Source organism: Notechis scutatus, chromosome 1 (assembly GCF_049901735.1).
Source record: "Notechis scutatus isolate UNSWTSFEM ecotype Mainland chromosome 1, rNotScu1.2, whole genome shotgun sequence".
In the NCBI taxonomy this organism is placed as follows: domain Eukaryota; kingdom Metazoa; phylum Chordata; class Lepidosauria; order Squamata; family Elapidae; genus Notechis; species Notechis scutatus.
In genome coordinates, this window is record NC_142009.1 from 153312137 (window position 1) to 153332711 (window position 20575).

The 20575-nt window shown below is 36.8% G+C and overlaps 1 long non-coding RNA gene across 1 annotated transcript in view; it reads right to left on the reverse strand.

Moving 5' to 3' along the window:
- Positions 1-3157: 3157 nt before the first annotated feature.
- The window catches only part of LOC148133051 (uncharacterized), a 31547-nt gene continuing 14129 nt past the window's right edge, over positions 3158-20575 (reverse strand). Inside the window, exons 3-4 of the long non-coding RNA XR_015747056.1 lie at positions 12194-12313; positions 3158-4377 (exon numbers count right to left, since the gene is read on the reverse strand). This is a non-coding gene — a long non-coding RNA (uncharacterized LOC148133051). The remainder of the gene's footprint in view (positions 4378-12193; positions 12314-20575) is intronic.

A 20575-nucleotide genomic window follows, 5' to 3' on the forward strand; every position in this document is an offset into this window, starting at 1 on the left:
TTAAAAGTATCATCATAGGACCTAAGCTGTTCCACGTAAAACTGCCTCTTGCAGTTGACTGATAGATTGACTGATATTATCAATGCAGATGTTGCTCAAGTGATGCTCCAGCTGTTTTGGAATTGCACCCAAGGCACATCTTACTATTGGTCCTACCTTTGCTTTCTTTTGACGTGGTTTTGCTACTTCTATCTTCAGTCTTTGCATTTTTTATTTTTCTTCAGTTCTTCTATTTTAAGTCATATCCAATTCGTTGTGACACCATAGAATATAGCACACCAGACTCCCCTTTCCTCCATTGTCTCTCAGAGTTTGCCCAATCCAGATTTTTGTCTTTCTTATTAAAAATTGTTAAATCTGAGATGTTGTGTGGCAGAAGCTTGTCTGTTTGAATTCTAAAATCTCAGAGCACTTTAGTATGGAGCATGGTGGCTCATGTAATTAGGATGCTGGATTGGAGGTTAGCAAACCCTCATTCAAGACTTGAGTGATACTGCATAATGAGGTGAGCTTCTATCATTCACTCCAGCTCTTTGACAGGGACACTAAAGAAGCCCCCATGGTTGTCCCCTGGTCAATGGTAATGTCACTGACTAATCCTTTCAACCCAGAAGTGCCTTACATCATGCCTCTGACCAGTGGTGGGATTAAAAAATTTTTACTACTAGTTCTATGGGCGTGGCTTGGTGGACGTGGCTTGGTGAGCGTGGCAGGGAAAGGATACTGTAAAATCTCCATTCCCTCCCCACCCCATTAACCTGCTTTCCAGCTTCATTCTGCTGCACAGGGCAACAAAAGAAGACCCAGCCAATCAACTGGGATTCGGGAGGCAGAGAATAGATGGGGGTGGGGCCAGTCAGAGATAGTATTTGCCTGTTCTCTGAACTACTCAAAATTTCCACCTGTTCTCTAGAAATGGTCAGAACCTGCTGAAAACCACCTCTGCTTCTGACACAAAAGAGACAGGAGAGAACTTTAGCTTCTTCATTTTCTATTTCTTTGCCTATTTTGCGGTATCACCAGTTCTTGCTTTCAAGCAAATTGTATTTCTTATAGATACTCCAATGCATCCATAGATTGATTCCCTCTTCAGTAGGATGGGTCCTCAAATATTGGAAGACAGTCATGCCAAAGCAATCTGAGAGACCATAGTTGACCATGAATCAGGTGGAAGTAACATATCCTGATTTCAGGACAAGTACTTGACAAAATCTCCATGGTATTCATGGTGATATTCCATGGATGTAGAAATTGGACTTTGAAGAACTAAAATAGGAAGAATATGACAATTAGAAGTTTGCTGTTGGAGAAGACTCCCGAACGTTTAGTACACAATCAGAAAAACAAAACAAAACAAATCAATCCAGAGTTTTCACTAGAGGCACAAAAGACCAAATTAAAATTATCCTACTTTGGACACATTATGTCAAAACCTAGGCTTTGAATAATGAGCCAATGCTGGGAAAGATGGAAGAAAAGAAGAGGATGATTACAGCTAAGTGCATAGACTCAGTTACTGTAGCAATGTTGGAAGTGCTGAAATGTCAAGGGAATCATGGAGAAGATCTATCTATGTGGTCACAAAGCATTGATAACAAGTTGATGGCATGTCATCATCACCATCATCTATAATTCTGGGCTACACTGGCAGAAGAATAGTGTCAAGATAATTAGAGTTTCTCTCTATTATGCACTTACTGGACTGCAAATATATTTGCTAGATTTATATACCACCTTTCTTCCAGGAGCTCAAGGCTACTAGATGATTTCCTAGATCTCTTCCAAGCCTTACTTTCTAGGATGAATCTTGAAAGCCACAAGCTTGCCTTGCCCTGTACCGAGTATTTGCTTTTCTTCTATTCATGACATTTAAATGAAATTAAGTCATGCTCTTTTCATTACAGATCCTCAGACAATTTATGTGATTTCTATTTCTAATGAGGTGAAGAAAAAGGATTACCAGCAGTAAAAGAAATATTTCATTATCCGAGAGCTAAATACAACATATTTTCAGTGGATACAGTGATTCAACAAATCTCAGATTGCCATTCTAAAGCAGCAAGAACATTCGGAAATGTCATGATGTCTACCTGCAAAATGTTGCCCCTTAAGTTAGTTGAGGGTCAAGGTTTGAACAAGCTTTCTGACATTTTTCATTCGCACCTGGAAATTGGCCAGAAAGAGAAGTCCAAGGAATAAAAAAATATTTTACTATATACTCCTTTCTTACAGTTACACATTATTTATTCAGAACTCCACAGCTGACCTCCATCTTTCAAAGGTTAACAGGTGTCTCCAGATTGGCCCTGATGACCTCTATCCAACACATTATTTCTTTCTCTCATCATTTTGCGCTATGAGATAGAACATTGCGGTGTAAGGAGTGCAAATTTGAAAAGATATAAATCAAAGGAAATACATCAGACTGGCTAGCCTTACTCCCCATTCTTTTTCTACAGAAAGCACAGCAAGTGACTAAGTTACAGCAAGTAATCCACAGAGAAAGCCTCTACATTTGCTTTAGGGTTTGTAGATAAGATTAATTTAGCAAGGATGCCTGAAGGCAATGTCAATGGAGCTCTGGAGCCAGTCATGAATTGGTGCCATAGTTCAACAATGCCAGGCAGCTCAGGAAATTTTATTTCAACCCAGCTGTGGTCAACTAAAATTCTAGCAGAACTAGAATTTTGTAGATTTTGCAGTATGCTAGTTTCTCACTGGAAGGGACTATCTCCCAACCTCTGGCTCAGAGGTGGTATTCAGCAGATTCTGCCCCACTGTCCTTTCCCTAGGCCTGTGATAACAAACCTATGGCATGTGTGCCACAGGTGCCATGCAAAGACATTTGTGCCGGCACGTGAGCTGCAGGCAAAGTTACCTCACTGCACATATGCGTGCCTCACAGCTGATTTTTGGTGGGTTTGAGGCCTTTTTCGGCCTCCCAAAGGCTTGAGGAAGGCTTCTGCAGGCTTTGCAGCCTGAAAACTAGCCCCGTTTCATCACTTTTGGTATTTTTGGAAAAACAGGAAGTGACAAAACTGGGCTAGTTTTTGGCCTACAAAGCCTGCAGAAGCCTTCCTGAAGCCTTCGGGAGGTCGAAAAAGGCCTCAAACCCACCGAAAATCAGCTGTGAGGTGCAGTGCAAGTAAGGGGGCAGCATGGGTTGGGGGAGTGGATTGCACATGCGTGCATAGAGGGCATGGGAGGCACACATTGCCTTCTAGGGGCTGGCCCATGAGTGCGAACGTGCAAGCGTGCACACAATTTTTGGCACAGGAGCCCAAAAAGTTTAGCCACCACTGCCCTAGGCAGTTTTGCAGTTAATATACGGCAGCTTTTGGTTTTCTTTTCTTTTCTTTTTTCTTTTCTCTTTTCATCTGTCATTAATGTTAAACTCTCATAACTGAATAGTTTTTGCCTATTAGATGCCATAGATTAGTGTGATATCCTTGCTAAGATATGGATACAAAAATTTGCGCAGGTAACCATCAGTTGATAAGCCTAACCTTGAACCAGAGGCGGGGGGGGGGGGAGCATGTGACAGCTGACAGGATGTTATCAATTGTAAAAAAAAATTTCACTGATGGGCAAAAAAGCATGAAGAACCTATGGTGCTTCATACAGCAACTTTGGAAAAGAGGCACATTGCTCAAGTCTCTATAGCGAAACAACCCTTTACTATACTAGGTACAAGCCTAGTGACAAGTAGCTTTTCCCTGTTCACTTTTCAGAGGAAGATTTCTTATCTCACCCATTACCAGAGAGTAGGTAGTTTGTTTTGGATGAAATAAATCTTGTACACGCACCTAAAAACTGCATATGAAGGGAGCTGCCCTGGGAGATTAGAACAAATCAGTTTTCAAAGTTAGATCTGGCCTAGGATTAGATGTCAATTGAGCCTTTTTAAACCTGGAGATTTAGGCTTCAATTATTCTGAAAACATCAACAAAATAATAATGCTCTTGGTATTGCTCCAAGCATAATTAACTTTAGAAGTCATGCAAAGTTTTATGCTTTTTAAAGATTTGGCTCCAACAATATTGCCTCTTTATAGAATAATGAAATCTCAGTTTCCAAGTGAATCAGAAATTGTATGGCAATTCCTGTGTGCCGATGTACCTATGAGTTTGTTTCTTATTATTACTTTGAGAAGTAGGCTCTGCTGAGCCTGATTATTCAGTGAAACAGTGAGCTCTGAGAATCGGTGATGTTCAAAGGTTTCCCCTTAGAGCAATCGCCTCAAGGAGGTGGGAGTTGGAGTTCCCTTGTCATGATGCTAGCAGCTGGATCAATGGCTAATTGTCATCCTGCTCTTCTCTCGGGAACGGCAACAGATTCTCTGGCTGCTTGGTGTACCAAGTCTTGGTTTTGAACCAGCTGCAAGAAGGAAGAAAAGTGCAAAGGCAAAGTTAGGAAACAGGGTACTATTTGTAAATTAGCGTGATAAGAAAGATATAGACATTCCTTTGTAAAAATGCATGCATGGAATTGAATGCAAACAATCTATTTTGATTCACAGCTGTCTTCCAGGATAGGCCCATGTTTTGGAAACATACAAAGATCTAGTTCTCTGGAGGAGTCTATAATGCTGGAAAGGTGGGAGGAAACCACTAGTAAGGTGATTTCAGGAAGACGGTGCACCATTGGAAAACCTGAAAGACATGCTGTGAAAAAGATTGTCATGGAGAAAAATCATCGATATGATTACTAAAACTCTGTGCTAACTTGATAGCACATAATCATTATCCTAAAATTATCCTCATCAGCCTCCCTTCTGAGACTTAGAGGTTGACCCTTTGACCAAAACTTTTACCTGACACCCACAATGCTATCTTTTTGGTCAAGGCTTTTCTATTCTCCAAACATTTTTATTATGTTAAATATCTGGATATTTCAGTCTTCTTTATCAAATATGTGCTTTTGGTTGTTGCACTTTATAATGCTAGGCTATTTATCTATTTTTGTTGTGATTTTACTGAAGTTGATCACATTACGTTATATAACTACTTGTGGTATGAAGTTATGAGGTATTTTAGGTATTTTTAAAATAATAGTTTTACAAAATAGAAGAACACTAAAATATACTGAAAAGAAAAACAAACCAGTGACAAAATCAAAACAATCAGACAAGAGAAAAGAAAAAAAATAGTGTATATTTGTATATGTATATAAATTAGTGTATGATTTTAAAGAAGACTATTCCAATGTCAAAAATAATATTAGAGTAAATTAAATAGTAATGGGGGGCAATGTCTTAATATGAGAATGATGACTATATTTAGCTTTAATTGTAAGATTCTCTTGCAATAGTGCCATTTTTTTTTTGATCCAGAGCAATATTTCCCAATCCAATGAAAGAGAAAATTTAAATTTATAATAGGTTGCTGTAGAAAACCAAGCTCTAATAACAGGAACTGAATCAATTTCTTATACGCATTAAGAAAAATGGACAACAGACCAAGAGTAGGGTTAATTGTGTCAGACTCCTTTTGGTGATTTCCCCCAATTTTTAGACCCCTTCAAAAAAAATATTGATTAATTGGCCACTGCCATCAAAGGTGCTACTCAATTTACAAGTCTCCCCTCACACAATCTGTAACAAAAATGTTTCAAAACATAGTGCAACCTTACATTATAGTTTGTCAATTCCTGATAATTTTCCAAAACAGATTATTTAAATTCAATGGTGTAAAGAGTTGTAGTGAGATCCACTCAATTCTAACCCCATCCTTCCATTTTATTTATAAGATTGCCAGGAGAATTTGTCATATGTAATATAAGCAGGTTACACAACTTCTATTATTAATACATGAAGAATATCTACAGTATATCCTTCTTCAAACTGTTAATAGTCTGAACCAATGAAACCCAGATATTTTATAAAGAACTGATTGAGTTAATAAATATATCCTACATTATATTATATATTATATTATATTGACTGTTTCCTAGTATGATTGATTGCTTATTGTACCCTATGACTATCATTAAGTGTCATACCTTATGATCCTCGACTCCTGACGAATGTATCTTTTCTTTTATGTATACTGAGAGTATTTACACCAAGACAAATTCCTTGTGTGTCCAATCACACTTGGCCAATAAAATATTCTATTCTAAATATATCCTATGAATACATTTTGAAAAAGCGCAGAAGGCTGCTAATCCCCCAGATATCTCCCAGAGTCTGTTTCTATAATTCAAGTAACTGAAGATGGGTTCTGGCCAATTAAAGCCTTTATTACCATACACCTTAAATGTAGTTTGCAGAAATATAATGTGTACCTTATTGCATTATGAGGATTACAGCATAACTTTTGATTCAGCGCTACTCTGAAAATTAATCAATATTAGTTGTAATGCTTAATTTAAGATGCCTTATTTGATTGCTCGGTGCCCACTCATGTCAACAATCAGAAGATTTGTGGCTAAGGAGAACCTAAATGTTTAGAGATTTACATAAGCAAAAGGCTATTTGTCCTTAATCTGCAAGGAATTTGGAAGCAGTCTTTTTTTCCTTCCAGAAATCTTGTTCAGGTTCAAGAAGGTCAAACATCTTACTGGCAGAGCTCTTGATTAAAATAGATTCAGTTTATGCAATCCTCTAAGATTTTGGCATTCTTAAAATGCAGTCCATTCTGCACGGAAATGCACTTTAGCAACAGAGTTGACTTGTTTCATTTTTCTACTTGAACTGCTAATTTGCGATGGATTCTTGCATGTTTGCGTGAGTTTTTAAATGCCTGTTCCTTATTGTGTACCAATTGGCCCCATCTTTGTTAAATCGTTAAAAAGAACCCGCATAATTGTATAAGAAGATGAAATTCAGTCCAAAGCAATATTTATGATGTCAAACTTGAATTAAAGTTTAATAAGCTTTTTATAAGAGTTCTTCAGAGACTACCTAATCAACTTCAAGGACTGGATCAGAGATTTCAGAAATTGGTCCAGGGATCATTTGGGGGTCATTCATTCCAATCATGTTCCAATTCTTAAATGAAAGGATTGTCCCTGCAATGTTAAAAGAATCCCCTCTAGGTTGAGTTTGACTTTTTATTTGAAAAAGAAGAAAAAATAGAGCTTGATGGTAGTTATAACATTTCCTTGGTATGCCTAATAAAAGGATTAGACTGTAGCTTGGGCCTATAAAGTTTTTTCACCTGTGGCTTTCTTTCTATACTGCATCCAGTTTTGATCACTACAATATAAAAAAGATGTTGAGACTCTAGAAAGAGTGCAGAGAAGAGCAACAAAAATGATTAGGGGACTGGAGGCTAAAACATGAAGAACTGTTACATGAACTGGGCATGGCTGGTCTAGTGAAGAGAAGGACAAGGGGAGACATGATAATAGTGTTCCAATATTTGAAGGACTGTCACAGACAGGAGAAGGTCAACTTATTTTCCAAAGTCCTGAAGGCCACACAAGGAATAATGGATGAAAACTGATCAAAGAGAGATTCAGCCTGGATAAGGAGAATGTTTCTGACAGTGAGAACAATCAACCAATGGAACAGCTTGCCTTCAGCTCCTTATGGGAGCTTTATCACTAGCTTTCAAGAAGAGACAGGACTGTCGTTTGTCAGAAATTGTGTAGGGTCTCCTGCTTGGGTGTGGGGTTGGATTAGATGACTTGTAAGGTCCCTTCCAACTCTGTTATTCTATTATTCTACACTCAAGTTTGAAAGAGACATATACAGAGGCCAAGATAGCTCAGGACTGCTTGGGCTGTTCTTCAATTCTCTACAGTCTGGGAATGGGAACAGTGGTGGGATTCAATTTTTTTTGCTACCAGTTCTGTAGACGTGGCTTTGTGGATGTGACAGGGGAAGAATATTGTAAAATCTCCAGACAGAGGTGGTATTTGCTGGTTCTCCAAACTACTCAAAATTTCCACTACCAGAACTGGTCAGAACCTCTGAATGGGATGTTCCTGGGCATTATAAAAAAGGATATAATGACATTATTCTCTCAAAATGCTGTGTTCAGACTACTTTTTCTTTCCCAAAACTCTAGTAAGCCTCTAGGTTCATCATTTAATTAGGATTTGCCCTAGCCATGTCTTTCATTGTATCTGAAGCATCGTTTGGATTTGGTTTATCAGATTATTCCAATTCAGATTAGTGCTTTGCTTTAAAAAAAAAATGAATCCATCAATTTCAAAATTTCTAATGAAAACATTTGACTTTTCTCCCTGACCAAGAGAAAAGGGGCTTTCCCCAGATACAAATTACAGCTGTAGAACCTGAAATAAGATGGTATTACCACTGAAATTGGTTTTTTGATGCCATAAATTGCCCATTATTTGTTCCGTGATAGAGAAAAGTCATCTAGGAAAAAGAACATCTACATTAAAAAAAACTATCCTGTTTTTACCATTCTCTCCCACTTTCCTCCCACACCTTAAAACATATCCTACTTGCCTGATTTGTGTCATTTTCCTAGCATTCTACTCTGTGCAAAGATGGGCACAGTCCGGATACAAGTGTTATCTCCCCAACTCTTTATTCATTTTTCTTTCTTAACTTCCTATTTATTTCACTGTGTACTGCACTGAGCATGTCAGACACTCATTTTCTTTGAAAAATATAAACATAATGATGATAATGAATGAAAAGGAATTGCAAAGAATCTCAGGAAACAAAGAAAGATGTGGCTATGACCATAGTTTTTCCAAAGTAATACAAACCAGCAAAAGGACTGGAATATCCATGCTGTTTCAGAACATGAAATTATATTTTGCTTAGATAGATGTATCTGAATCGCTAGTAATTGCTGATGTCTACACTCTGTCCTATAACATGTTGAACACTGAGATACATGTTTTCAGAGGGGCCAGACACAAGAAACCCAATACAGCATGTATCACTCCAATGGGCCGAATCTGTATACCTCAAAATTAAAGCAAATATTGGGACTTTATGGGTGATCTACAAAGATGACACACGATACATCAAATCAGGAGTAGGGAAGGTCTCTACAGGACAGGAATTAGAATAAAGCTAGGATATATGATTTGATCAAGTGATAAGAATTAGCAGTTTGAAAGAAAGCACTTTGAACTCGATGAAGTATGGCATAGGTAGGAGGGAAAAGCAAAAAGACAAGCCATGAAAGAGTTGAATTGATGTCATAGATAGGGACCCTGTTGTGAAAGGAATGGAATTTGGAGAGTCATGGAGATCGGATAGAGATAAGGAAGAATGGAAGGCATTCATTCAGCCCTGGAGTTGTAGACATACAGATAGAGTTGCCAAGACTGGCTATTGCTAGACCTGAAAATAAACAGAGCTCAGCAGCATTCTTTCCCCCACACATTGTAAAGAAGACATTGCCTGGTGCTCCCTTGTACCAGGTACATTTTCCCTGTGATTGTTGTAGTTACCCTTTTCCCCTTGTTGTAATCTGTAGGAAAAATGGCATAAGTGGAAAACACAGGTGATGATCCCTGGCAAAGTGTCTTAAGGCCTTTAAACTAGTTTATAGCTGAAACATACATGTTTACTTTTACTTCAAAATGAGACATTCAAGGCATGCCACGCAGAGATGAGATTATATTGATAGCAACAAATGCCTGCAGTATCACTAGTAATCTGGGGTCTGTTCACAGGCAGATGGATTCATACTTCAGGTTCATAGCTTCATAGCTGGTTGCACAATAGACATTCAGTGTGGAGTAGCCAAGAAGTTTTTGCTTGGTTTTCATGGGATATTTATACAATAGAATCAACAGAGCAATTTTTATTTTCTCTGTATTTTTTTTAATTTATAGCTTGCTATAGTTTTCTAAAACCCTAGTTCAGACATAATGAATCAATTTCATCAACTTCAAAATGGCCTTATCCTATTAGTACTATTTTAAGATCATGCTTCTGTTTTTAATTGAGTCTTTCATTAGCCCTGAAATTAAAGTTCTTAGCTTTTTTTAAAAAAAAAATCCTTTCTTTAAGCAAACATACAAAACACAAGAGGGTTTTTTTCCTTTTAAAGGTTAATCCAGAGCTTCATCAAACTACGTTGATATTTATTCCAATAATTAAACTCAACATTCAAAATGTTTGGAAAAAAGATTGCCTTAATTTTGGTCAATAGGATAAGCAGGAGACTATCAGTATGTCCTGATCTCTTAAAGCCATGTATCATCTATATATTTTATGCTGAGGCTGATTAAGGGTTAGGGCTAGGGTTAGGGTTTTATGGGCAGATATCCATGAAAGGCTAAATAATTACAGGAACAATCCCAACAGGGATAATGGCCAGTGAAAGAGACAAAACTGAATCAAGTTGGCTCCCATGGGCCAGAGCAAAAGGCGGGAGGACCAATTTTACTGTTGATGTCATAATGAATGGGAAGGAAATGAGCTCAGTGAACTCCAAACTGATAAAGGGCCCGTCCAGAAGCATCTCTGGAAACTGTTTTTTTTTTTTTAAGTTAATGGAGGCAAGGCTGCCTCTAGACTTTCTGATTCTGCAAATGGTAGGCCAGTGCCTGCAAAGCTTTCTATAGACAACCAAAGTGTGGGTATGCTTTATGTAGGCAATTAATTACTGCCCATGAAAGTCAATATGATTAAGATGCTTGACCAGGACCTGGAAAACCAGGTTCAAAACTACCCATTGCTATGGAAGCTCAGTGAATGGGGTCAATTTTGGGTCAATCTCTCTCAGTCTAACACATCTTACAGGGTTGTGGGGAGGAAATGCTTTGTACATTCCCTGGAGATTCTGAAAAAAAAGGCAGAATTTAAATCCAACAATAAAATAAAACATGTATTGACCCAGTAGGCCAATGTTCCACATGCATGAAGCTCACCCTTCAATCTCCAGTTTCTGAAAATATTGGGGATTCTAATTACATTGAAGGTAAACAGAAGTCTGATCAGGAACCCTAATAAACCAGGATCCCCAACTATATGGATGCCTCTATTAGCTCACCCTCTAATGGATCTGGCTTCCTAACCCTCTTATACCAACCAAACTCAAACTGTACCATTCACATGTTCTACCTTCTAGTTAGCTAGAATGTTTTATTATAGATACAAGTAATAGTAATAAAAGTGGATTAACTTTATTAAAATAATTATTTTAATATTAATTTGGCTGGCTTAACTCCTATAAATACTTGTACTGGTCATATTATATCCTACTGGTTCCTCCAAATTGCACAGGTATACAAGCTATCTTGAACAGGTGTGCAAGCTATCTCATATCTATCACACGAGGCAAGTTAGATGACAAAGTGGTGTTGTTTGTTCTGACCTCTCTCAGAAAGCATTATAGTAAACACAAGAATAATCTCAGATTTTCCCATTCCAGGATCGACACTTTCCATGATATATCATGGAATTTAGAATGCCGCTGTCAGTATAGACATATTTATCTCCACCATCTTTTCTGAAGCTTAGATCAAGAATGTATCACTATTACAGTGCTAACTTCTTGTAGCGCAAATTTGTAGCATACATCAGTTTTGACATTCTCCCTTTCTCCCCTCTTGTAGCAATAAGTGTTTTACCCAACTCCAGCAGTATTCAAAAGTGACTAGGGATCAAAAGAAATTAAATAAAAAGAGTTATATGGATTTCATTGGATTCAATGGGACACAAGGACAAACTGAAACTGGATGGAATATCAGCTTAATGGCCCATAACATTTTTTTTCTTTTTCATAAAAGAACATAGGCATCGTTCATATTTTCCTCTTATTAATAGTGTTGTGATTGTTCAGTTGTAACCTTGTCCTCAGTGCCTCTTGAAATATTACAGCCAATTCACTTACTACAGAATGTTACTTTAATTTCCAAGGTGACAGCAAATGTAGTTGGGAAAACAGAGGTCAAACAATTACAAGTACTTTCACTTTTCATTGAAGGAGAAAACTATTCACACTTTTTACATGAGATACAACCTAACAGATAACACTCAGTACTAACTATCATAATTAATATTGCTTTAGTTTAGTTTTAGTAATGCTTCACTAAGCTATGTTGGTGTATTCTAGTTTCTGGTTTTATTATTCTTTAGTTACCCAATAGTTTTGAATGTGCTAAACATTCTTAAATTTGACCTTTTTCATGCTTAGCAAATAAAATGAATATCACATGCTAGTAAATGTCATCAGCAACCCACTGCCCTTAGTTTTTTTTTATCCCATCTTTAATATCAGTTAAAAATATATACGAAAGAGTGACTTACACTTATAGATAGATCATTTTGCAATGTTTTTTCTTGGTCCTTTGTTTCATGACCACTCTTTCCCAGATGCCAGCTTTTCTACATTTGAATCTTGGACTTTGCTTTTGTTCAACAGATGCACTTTTGAAGAGTTAAAGTTAAAGAGGATTTAGGTCAATTTCTGCATACAGTAGAAAATTAATTAATTGATTAATTAAGTTTGGTTTGCCTAAATAACAGAAATGTAATTTAATTGTTGTTAATCAATTCTTCAGCAAGCCTAAAGGCTAAGAAATTGAGTTTATGTTAAATGTCTGTTCTTATACAAAACAACAAACCAGGAGTTAGAGAAAGGGAAGGTGACTCACGATGGATTTTCTCCTCCAAATATCGTAAGAGACAGGAAAGGGAATGTGAGAACAGTAAATGCCAGTTGACTCAGAAAAGATCATGCCTGATCCTTATGGGAATGCAGATGAAGATAGTTGAACCTGGGATGAAACTTGAGACATAAAGACATAAATGTTTGTCCCACTGATTAAAAGACAACACAAATTGAATTAGGCAAACCTCTCAGCTGATCTGATGCTAGGGCTGAGTGAATCTGTTAAATCCATTCTCTCATGGTTCAATTGAAAATGAATGTTTGCTGCCATGTTTTGGAGCATTAAATTCAGTGTGATTACAAATACATTGTTACATATCTGTGGGCTTTATAGTACCTGGATATGATGTAACTTGTCCTAATGAGCCGTATTCACTATTTTTTTTTCCCTGCAGGGAGTGGGAAAGCACAGATTTAGTTCCAACTCAGAATACAAGGAAGCAAAATTTGCTCAAAGTCAAATTTAAAATAAGATGCGGTCTTGGCTCTTGGTGATTATGGAAAGTTGCTGCAGGGTTCTTGACAAGATTTTGCCATGCCCTTCCTTCTGGGGCCAAGAGGCAGTGATTGGCCCAAAGTTACCCAGTTGGCTTTGTGCCTAAGGCAACACTAGAACTCACAGTCTCCTGCTTTCTAATCTGGTGCCTTAACCACTACACCAAACTGGCTGTGGTAACTGATTCCGGTCTTATAAATTTCAGACAGCAGCACAAGTCAGCAGAAGTTTCCCCACCATCCAGTCCGAGCTGAAGAAGCTTCTTGGATAAGAAGCAAAACATCTTCAAAGAAAAAGAAAAACAAGAAAGTCCAGTTGCCTCTTGACTTACCTTTGGAAAGTCAGCCGAAGGGCACTAATCAATTAATTAAAGCCACAGAACAAAGCTTGTTAACTTGTGGTTAGCACTTATTAAGAAAAAAGCTGATCGGGAAGAGATACTCAAAAAACCAGAAAATGTTTTGTTTTAAAACTATGCTTTCCAGGTGGAGTAAATGAGGACAAAAAGGAGGAAAAGCTTTCCTTTTGCTGGATGTCTAGTAACCCTGGTTCATAATTCAATTCCCATTCCATGCTCATTCTGTTTTGAATTGATTAAACTTTCTAAATGATTGTTCCAAAATCTGTGGTATAATTGGGGGGGAAAAATTAGACCACATTGTAGTAGTTCATAGTTCATATCATAATGTTGACTAAGATGCTTAGCATATACTATCCCCTCAAACCACTGTTAGGTGCTATAAATACAATAATATGAACTTGTGAAGCCTCAGGGTTCTTGCTCATTAAATAAGGAAAAAGCTAAACAATCCTGGGATATTTGTTCATCAGAATGTAGCAGTTCAGAACAAAAGTTTGTTCCACATCCTGTTGCAAATGGTGACTTTTTTTTGACCTGTTCAGGATATATTTAGCCTTTTTTTTAAAAAAAAGTGTGTGATAATATGCATTTACTTACGTGAACATGAAAGAGAAGGAACATAAAAAAGAGGAGTAAAAAAAATAGGCTGCCTGCTTCTTTGGAAAGTCTGACAAACTTTAATCTATTGTAGACGATTTCTTTCATCAGTGATAAAAGCTGACCTGTGTTTCAGGACCTAAAATTACTGACACTCTCTCACCAAGTGTAGCATAAACCATTAGATTGTAAGCCAGCCACAAAGGAAGAAAAGCGACAAGGTTCAGAGAAAACAGATTTCTGATTAGGCCTCAAAGAAAAAGGAAATAATAATTGCTCATTTATTTAAATAAGCTTAGCTTTTGATTGAAACATACACCTCTGGAGAACTTTTAGCCTGCAGTGTTGAATAGTTTGCTGAAGAGCTAATAATCAAAACCTACAAATGTATATACAGCATTCGAAAAAAAAAAAACTTTGTTTATCTCCAACATGTTTCCTTCCCCACCACTGCCATAAAATATTTCCATGACACATTTTCATAGCTTGCAGTTGAAAAAACAGCTCTGTTAACAAAATGCATATTTTTCCTCTGCTTTTTGTAAATTCTCTATATTATCTTTCAAGTCTGCATTGCATTAAGTGTAAGCCACAGTTTACATGGAAATGCATAACAATGAAGTCTCTCAGCTCCAGCTGCGTGTATAACTCCCATTAAGCAGTACACATACTGTCGGTTCAAATGTCGGTGGTGATTAGAAGTTATTACCATCCAACAGCTGTTCAGTAGTCTCCGAGAAGGGAGCTAGTCATCTCAGTTCTGTACCTGATGTCCATTTTATGAAAATTACCACCCCAGCTGGCCTCAATGGCCAGCCTATTTGAGTTGGCCAAGGTTTCAATGGACACAGATGGTATGTCCTAAAAATTGTGGTCTCTATAGATCAAAGCTAGACCTTATTCATATTGTCCTCGGAGTGATCAAATATGATCCCCTTCACCTAATTCTACCAAATATATCAACATACTCAATAAAGTAGAGAAATGGAACCCAACGGTTATGTCTCATTTTTTTTGAGGGTACCCTTTCTATAATAGACATTTTAGTTTTCCTATGATTTTATTTTTCAATTTCAGACCTACATTGTTCTAAAGTTATGTAATGTAACTTTTGACACAATTTTGATTTGGTCCCCGAATTAGCAGAAGAAGAAGAAAAGCTAATGCCATGGAAAAAATAAAGTAGCTGAATATCTTTAGCCCATACTTATGCGTCTCAGGTATATAAGACTTTGCAAAGATTCAATTTGCAGTTTTGATTTGAAGATGATTTTCAGCTTTCCAAATTGGATTGTCATTTTGGATTGATTTATTGAAACAAATTGGATGCTTCCAAATTGATCTAGCATTTTGGTCATCTTCGGGACATATATGAAAAGGCTATTTTTTTCTGAATTGAATCAACTTGAATCAGAGTGGCTCAATTCAATGATCCAATTCAGAAATGAAATGAATTATTCAGAGATTGGATTGATTTGATGAAGTACATCAAGATAATGATTTTAACTGGATCTGACCTTATCCACACAACTAAGTTAAGCACAACCAATTGAACAAACCAATTTGTTGCAAAGAAAAAAAAACATGGGTGGAGAAGAAAAAAGCAACATAATTTAAAGAATTATACATCTAAGTTGCATAATTATGTAATTGGTCTCTCATGAGAGAGGTCTCTGTCTCATTCTCCAGGTTTATATATAAATTCCAAAAATTTTGGAAGTGGAAAATCCCTGAGGAATTTCCAAAAGTTGTTAATTGAATTTTTTATTTAGCAAAGTAGGGAAAGTAATAGAAACTGATGACTGGATCTTGGCGATTTAATTTTAATGAACTTTGAATGAATGAGGGAAAATGGGAGGAAAAAAAAGCATTTCTAGTTCATACCTGGTCCCAGTATGGAATTCAGCAACCAGATATGACCTTAGACTAAAAATTGTTATGCATCCCTGTCTAATGGTTGGTTCCAAAACTGGTATTCTGTAAGCAGTACTACCTGATTATTAAAGAAGAACTGAACATCTTCAGTGTTAGGGCATCACAACTGAGAAATGAAAGGACATGCAAATACATTGTTCAACTTGCTTAAAAGTTTATAGAACTTTGACAACTGCTGTTAAAATCATGTTGTACCAACTACAAGAGAAAGAGGGGGACTAGGTTTTCTGGATTGGGAACTATATTATCAAGCAGCCGTCTTAACATGGATCAAGGATTGGATGAATTTGGAAAATAAAAGACTTTTACTCTTAGAAGGGCATGATCTCCAACAGGGCTGGCATGCATATTTATGACCCAATAGACATCTGACACATCAATATTTCTTGAGACATAAAACCTGACAAGCTCTGATCTCAATTTGGAACAAAATAAGATCGCAAAATTATATGGAAACTCCAAGCTGGCTTTCCCCCTTAGAAGTTATACCATAGCTGAACCTCTACAACCAGAAGAAGGCAATCACATACAAAGATATCCTAACAGACAAAGGAAGATTAAAACAAAGACTCGAACTTAACCAGCAGGGTTTAACACTGGAATAGTGGGCATACCTCCAAGTACAATCCAGATATGAAAGGGATAAAAAAGAATGGGGAATAAATTATCAAGATGCAATATTAGATAAAATATTATGAGGATCAGAGAAGAAACAAATAAAGAAATTGTATAACTATTTATTAGATTATAAGATGTATGAAGAGCAGATGAAAGAACCAATGTTAACTTGGGCTAGAAACTTTGGCCATAATCTGGATCAATGGCAGCAAATCTGGGATTGGAGTAAAAAGATTACATTAACCACATCTTATAAAGAAAACTTGCTTAAGATGTTCTACAAATGGAACTCCCACCTACCAGATTAGCCAAAATGTATAGCTCTCAATCACCAAAATGCTGGAAATGTGTAAAAGAACGGGGCACTTATTTTCATATGTGGTAGGAGTACAAGAAAATACAAGAATTTTGGCACAAAATATGGCAATGGTTAGAAGAAATGTTAAACCTTAAAATAAATTATACACCAGAAATGTTCTTATTGGGAATAACAAATGAGAATTTTTTTAAAAAGCAGATATATATCTAATTATTCATGTTATCACAGCTGCAAGATTATCAATTGATTATCAACATGGAAGTTAAAAGGAATACTAAATGAAGAAGTAATAATAGAAAAAATTCTTCAGTGGGCCGAGTTAGATAGTTTGACGTTAGAACTAAAGGAGCAAGATACTTCAGAATTCTATGAAATATGTAAAAAAAATTATAATTTGAGGGATATGAAAGAAAGTCAAAAAATGTGAAATAGAATGTAAGAAGAGATTATACTGCAACATAATGTATAAGATAGAAATTGATACAAAAATTTACAATGTAAATATATATAGCTGTATATATGTATATAAATGTTAATACTGTTTGATGACATTTTGCTCATATAACAATGTAAAGACTGTGATATATGTCAAAAAGATCACCACGTTCAATGTCAATAATTTTTTTTTAAATCATGTTGTACCAACAATATGTTCTGGATTATTTTTTTAACCATTCACATATAATTAGATGGAAATAAACAGCTTTCAACTGTCATTTAAAAGGAAGTTAGTTCCCTGATGGAATGCTTTTGGATATCATGGATGAAGATAAGATAGGGAAGATAGCCTGACTTAACCTCAAAACTCCATAAGGCAGAACACATTGCCTCTACTTGAGGAAAGGAATCATAAAGATAGAATGTCTTATCTCTTTCTCTGCTCCTCCTCCAGTATTTATCTTAGTAATAAGGTATCCCAGGGATGTGTGCAATTGTGTGTCCAGCATACTTCAGCTTTCTCTGCATTCCTTTCATTTTTTTTCTTCAGATCAAGAACGAGAGTGATCTATAAGGTTAAAAACAACAGCTCTCTCTATTCAAAATTATTGTTGTTGTTATTTCCTCTGGAACAATAACATCACCTCAAAAAGACTACTAAAGAAATTCTAAAATCTCTAACAAAGTGGTAGAAGAACTAAGTAAATTAAATTTAATCTCAAAACACATTTTTTCTTCTACTGATTTTACATGGGAAACAGGATTTAACTTTAACTTATGAGAGACTATTTGTCTTAAAATGAGCATATGGAGATCTAGGTGTGCAAAATGTAAATGTTTGCCCTAATCAATGAAATAGGCAATTTTTTGTTAAATGTTAGGAGGTGCAGAAAACTAGTTTACCAAAGGTTGTTTTGGATCAATCTGAATATTGGCACATGAGCTTGCTGCTAATGCCGGGAACATTTTGTTAGCTGTTAGAGAATGAAAAGATGGAATTGGAAAGAGAAAGAAAAAAGAAAAAAAAAAGATTAATTGTAACAGTCTGGATGGAGAAAATTGTTACCCTGCCATTCTGCAGCTATTACAGCATTTAGTAGACTTTTGCTAGTGATGCCATAGAGTTCCAAAGAAAGTTGTGCTTAATAGCTTCTGCTCATTTTACTGTCAAGCCAAGAAATGTAATATAAGGTGAGTAGACAATATATAAATTAATGCACACTGTGTTGCAGAAGGGGGATGAACAAATTATTATTATCATTTGAGCTGATTTCAGTGGCATAAAATATTTGTTATCTGGAAGAAATATTAAAGAAGCACGAGTTAACTCTTGTGGCATGTCTGGGGGAAAAAATCAGTCTAGGACATTCTTTTAATTCCCCCCCTTCTAAGCAAATGGCTGTTCTGATCCAACCGGGTTCCCAAAGAGCAAACACAGACAAAGGCAGCAGCCCCCACCTTTTAAGGTTTAATAACGAATGCTGTTCCTTTACAGATAAAAGGCTACTTTCCACTAATTAGCTCCAACAAGAAAGAGCCTTGTCAAGGTGTTCGTCAATGCTGCCAAAAATCCAGAGATAAGAACTAATTTACAAGATTCTCCAAACACAACTAAGATATCCACAAGTTGAGCTTCAGAGCTTCTTTGCTGTCTGCAAAGAACGCTTTTCCAAACCTGGCTTTTATCCTCTTGAGGGAGGAGCCATTACCTTGCAGACTTATTCCTGAGTTGCCTGTGCTGCTGTAATTGTTCTTTCCTCTGAGCAATCCTTCGTGCACGTGCACTTGGCACAGGCTCCTCGGGAACCTCTTCATCACTGCTGCCAGCCCCCACAATCTCTGAAGGCAGCAGTCCACTCCCTGATGGTCCTGGCCCCTCATCAGAGTCCTCACTCTCCTCAGCCATCTGCACCTGCTGCCGGCTAACCACAACACTGGCTTCCATTCATTCAGATAAGCATATAGAGCAATGAAGTGGAAATTAATTTGAAAAGGCTGTACTTGTAAATAATGCCAGGTATACATCTGACAATGAAAATCTAATTCACTCATTGTCACCAAGAGAACCATACTAAATTAGTTATTTTAATGCATATTTGGATTTAACTTATATTTGTGTTTTAATTAAAAAGGTTTCTATTCCAGAAATGAAAAAAATATGGTTTTTCACATATTGCAGGCCACCCATTAATAAGGGATGCCGAGAAATTTTAATACCACTTTACAAAGCCTTAGTAAAACCACAGTTGGAATATTGCATCCAGTTTTACTCGTCACAATATAAAAAAGTTGTTGAAACTCTAAAAAGAATGCAGAGAAGAGCAACAAATATGATTTGGGAACTGGAGGATAAAACAAATGAACAGTTGCAGGAATTGGATCTATCTAGTTTAATGAAAAGAAGGACTAGGGGAGACATGATAGCAGTGTTCCAATATCTAAGAGTTTGCCACAAAGAAGAGGGGGATAATCTATTCTCCAAAGCACCTGAAGGCAAGAAAAAAAGTAACAGATTGAAACTTATCAAGGAGAGAAACAACCTAGAACTAAGGAGAAATTTCCTGAGATTTAGAATTAATCAGTGGAATGACTTGACTCCAGAAATTGTGGGTGCTTCAGCACTAGAGATTTTTAAGAAGAGACTGGACAGCCACTTATCTGGAACTGTATAGAGTTTCCTGCTTGAGGAGAGGGATGGACTAGAAGACCTCCAAGGTCCCTTCCAACTCTGTTATTCTGTAATTTATGTAGTTATTTGCTGAATTTATATTCCTTTTTAAGATTCTCAACAGCTCTCAGTAAGAAACAAAATATCCTAAAACAATATGTGGTGTCAGATACCAAAAAGCCCTCCAGAAAAGCTCCATTTTGAATTTCCTCCAGGTGGTCAATAAAGTTGGAGACAAGTGGACTAGCCCCAGCATGGAATAAGCACACATCTGAGCTTTGCCCTCACAACACCCCAAATATGGGGAAGAGCCATCTGCTCCTTCTGGCAAAGTGATTGGGTTCATTCTAGTGGGGGGATGTAGTTGTGCAGTTGTGCATTCTGCTATCTGTGAATCTGTTTTGCTCTGGAATTTCATCGATTGACAAGATCTGGAGATCTGCAGGCCCCAATTTCTGGTTTGCTTCTTTCAGCTCATGATACTGCTCTGGAGTATGGTTTCTTTGTCATGCAAGAACACAGGTCAAAAGCGTAGGAGAACCTGGTGCCACCCTGGATCTTAGGTTCTTTTTCAATGCCTGCAATA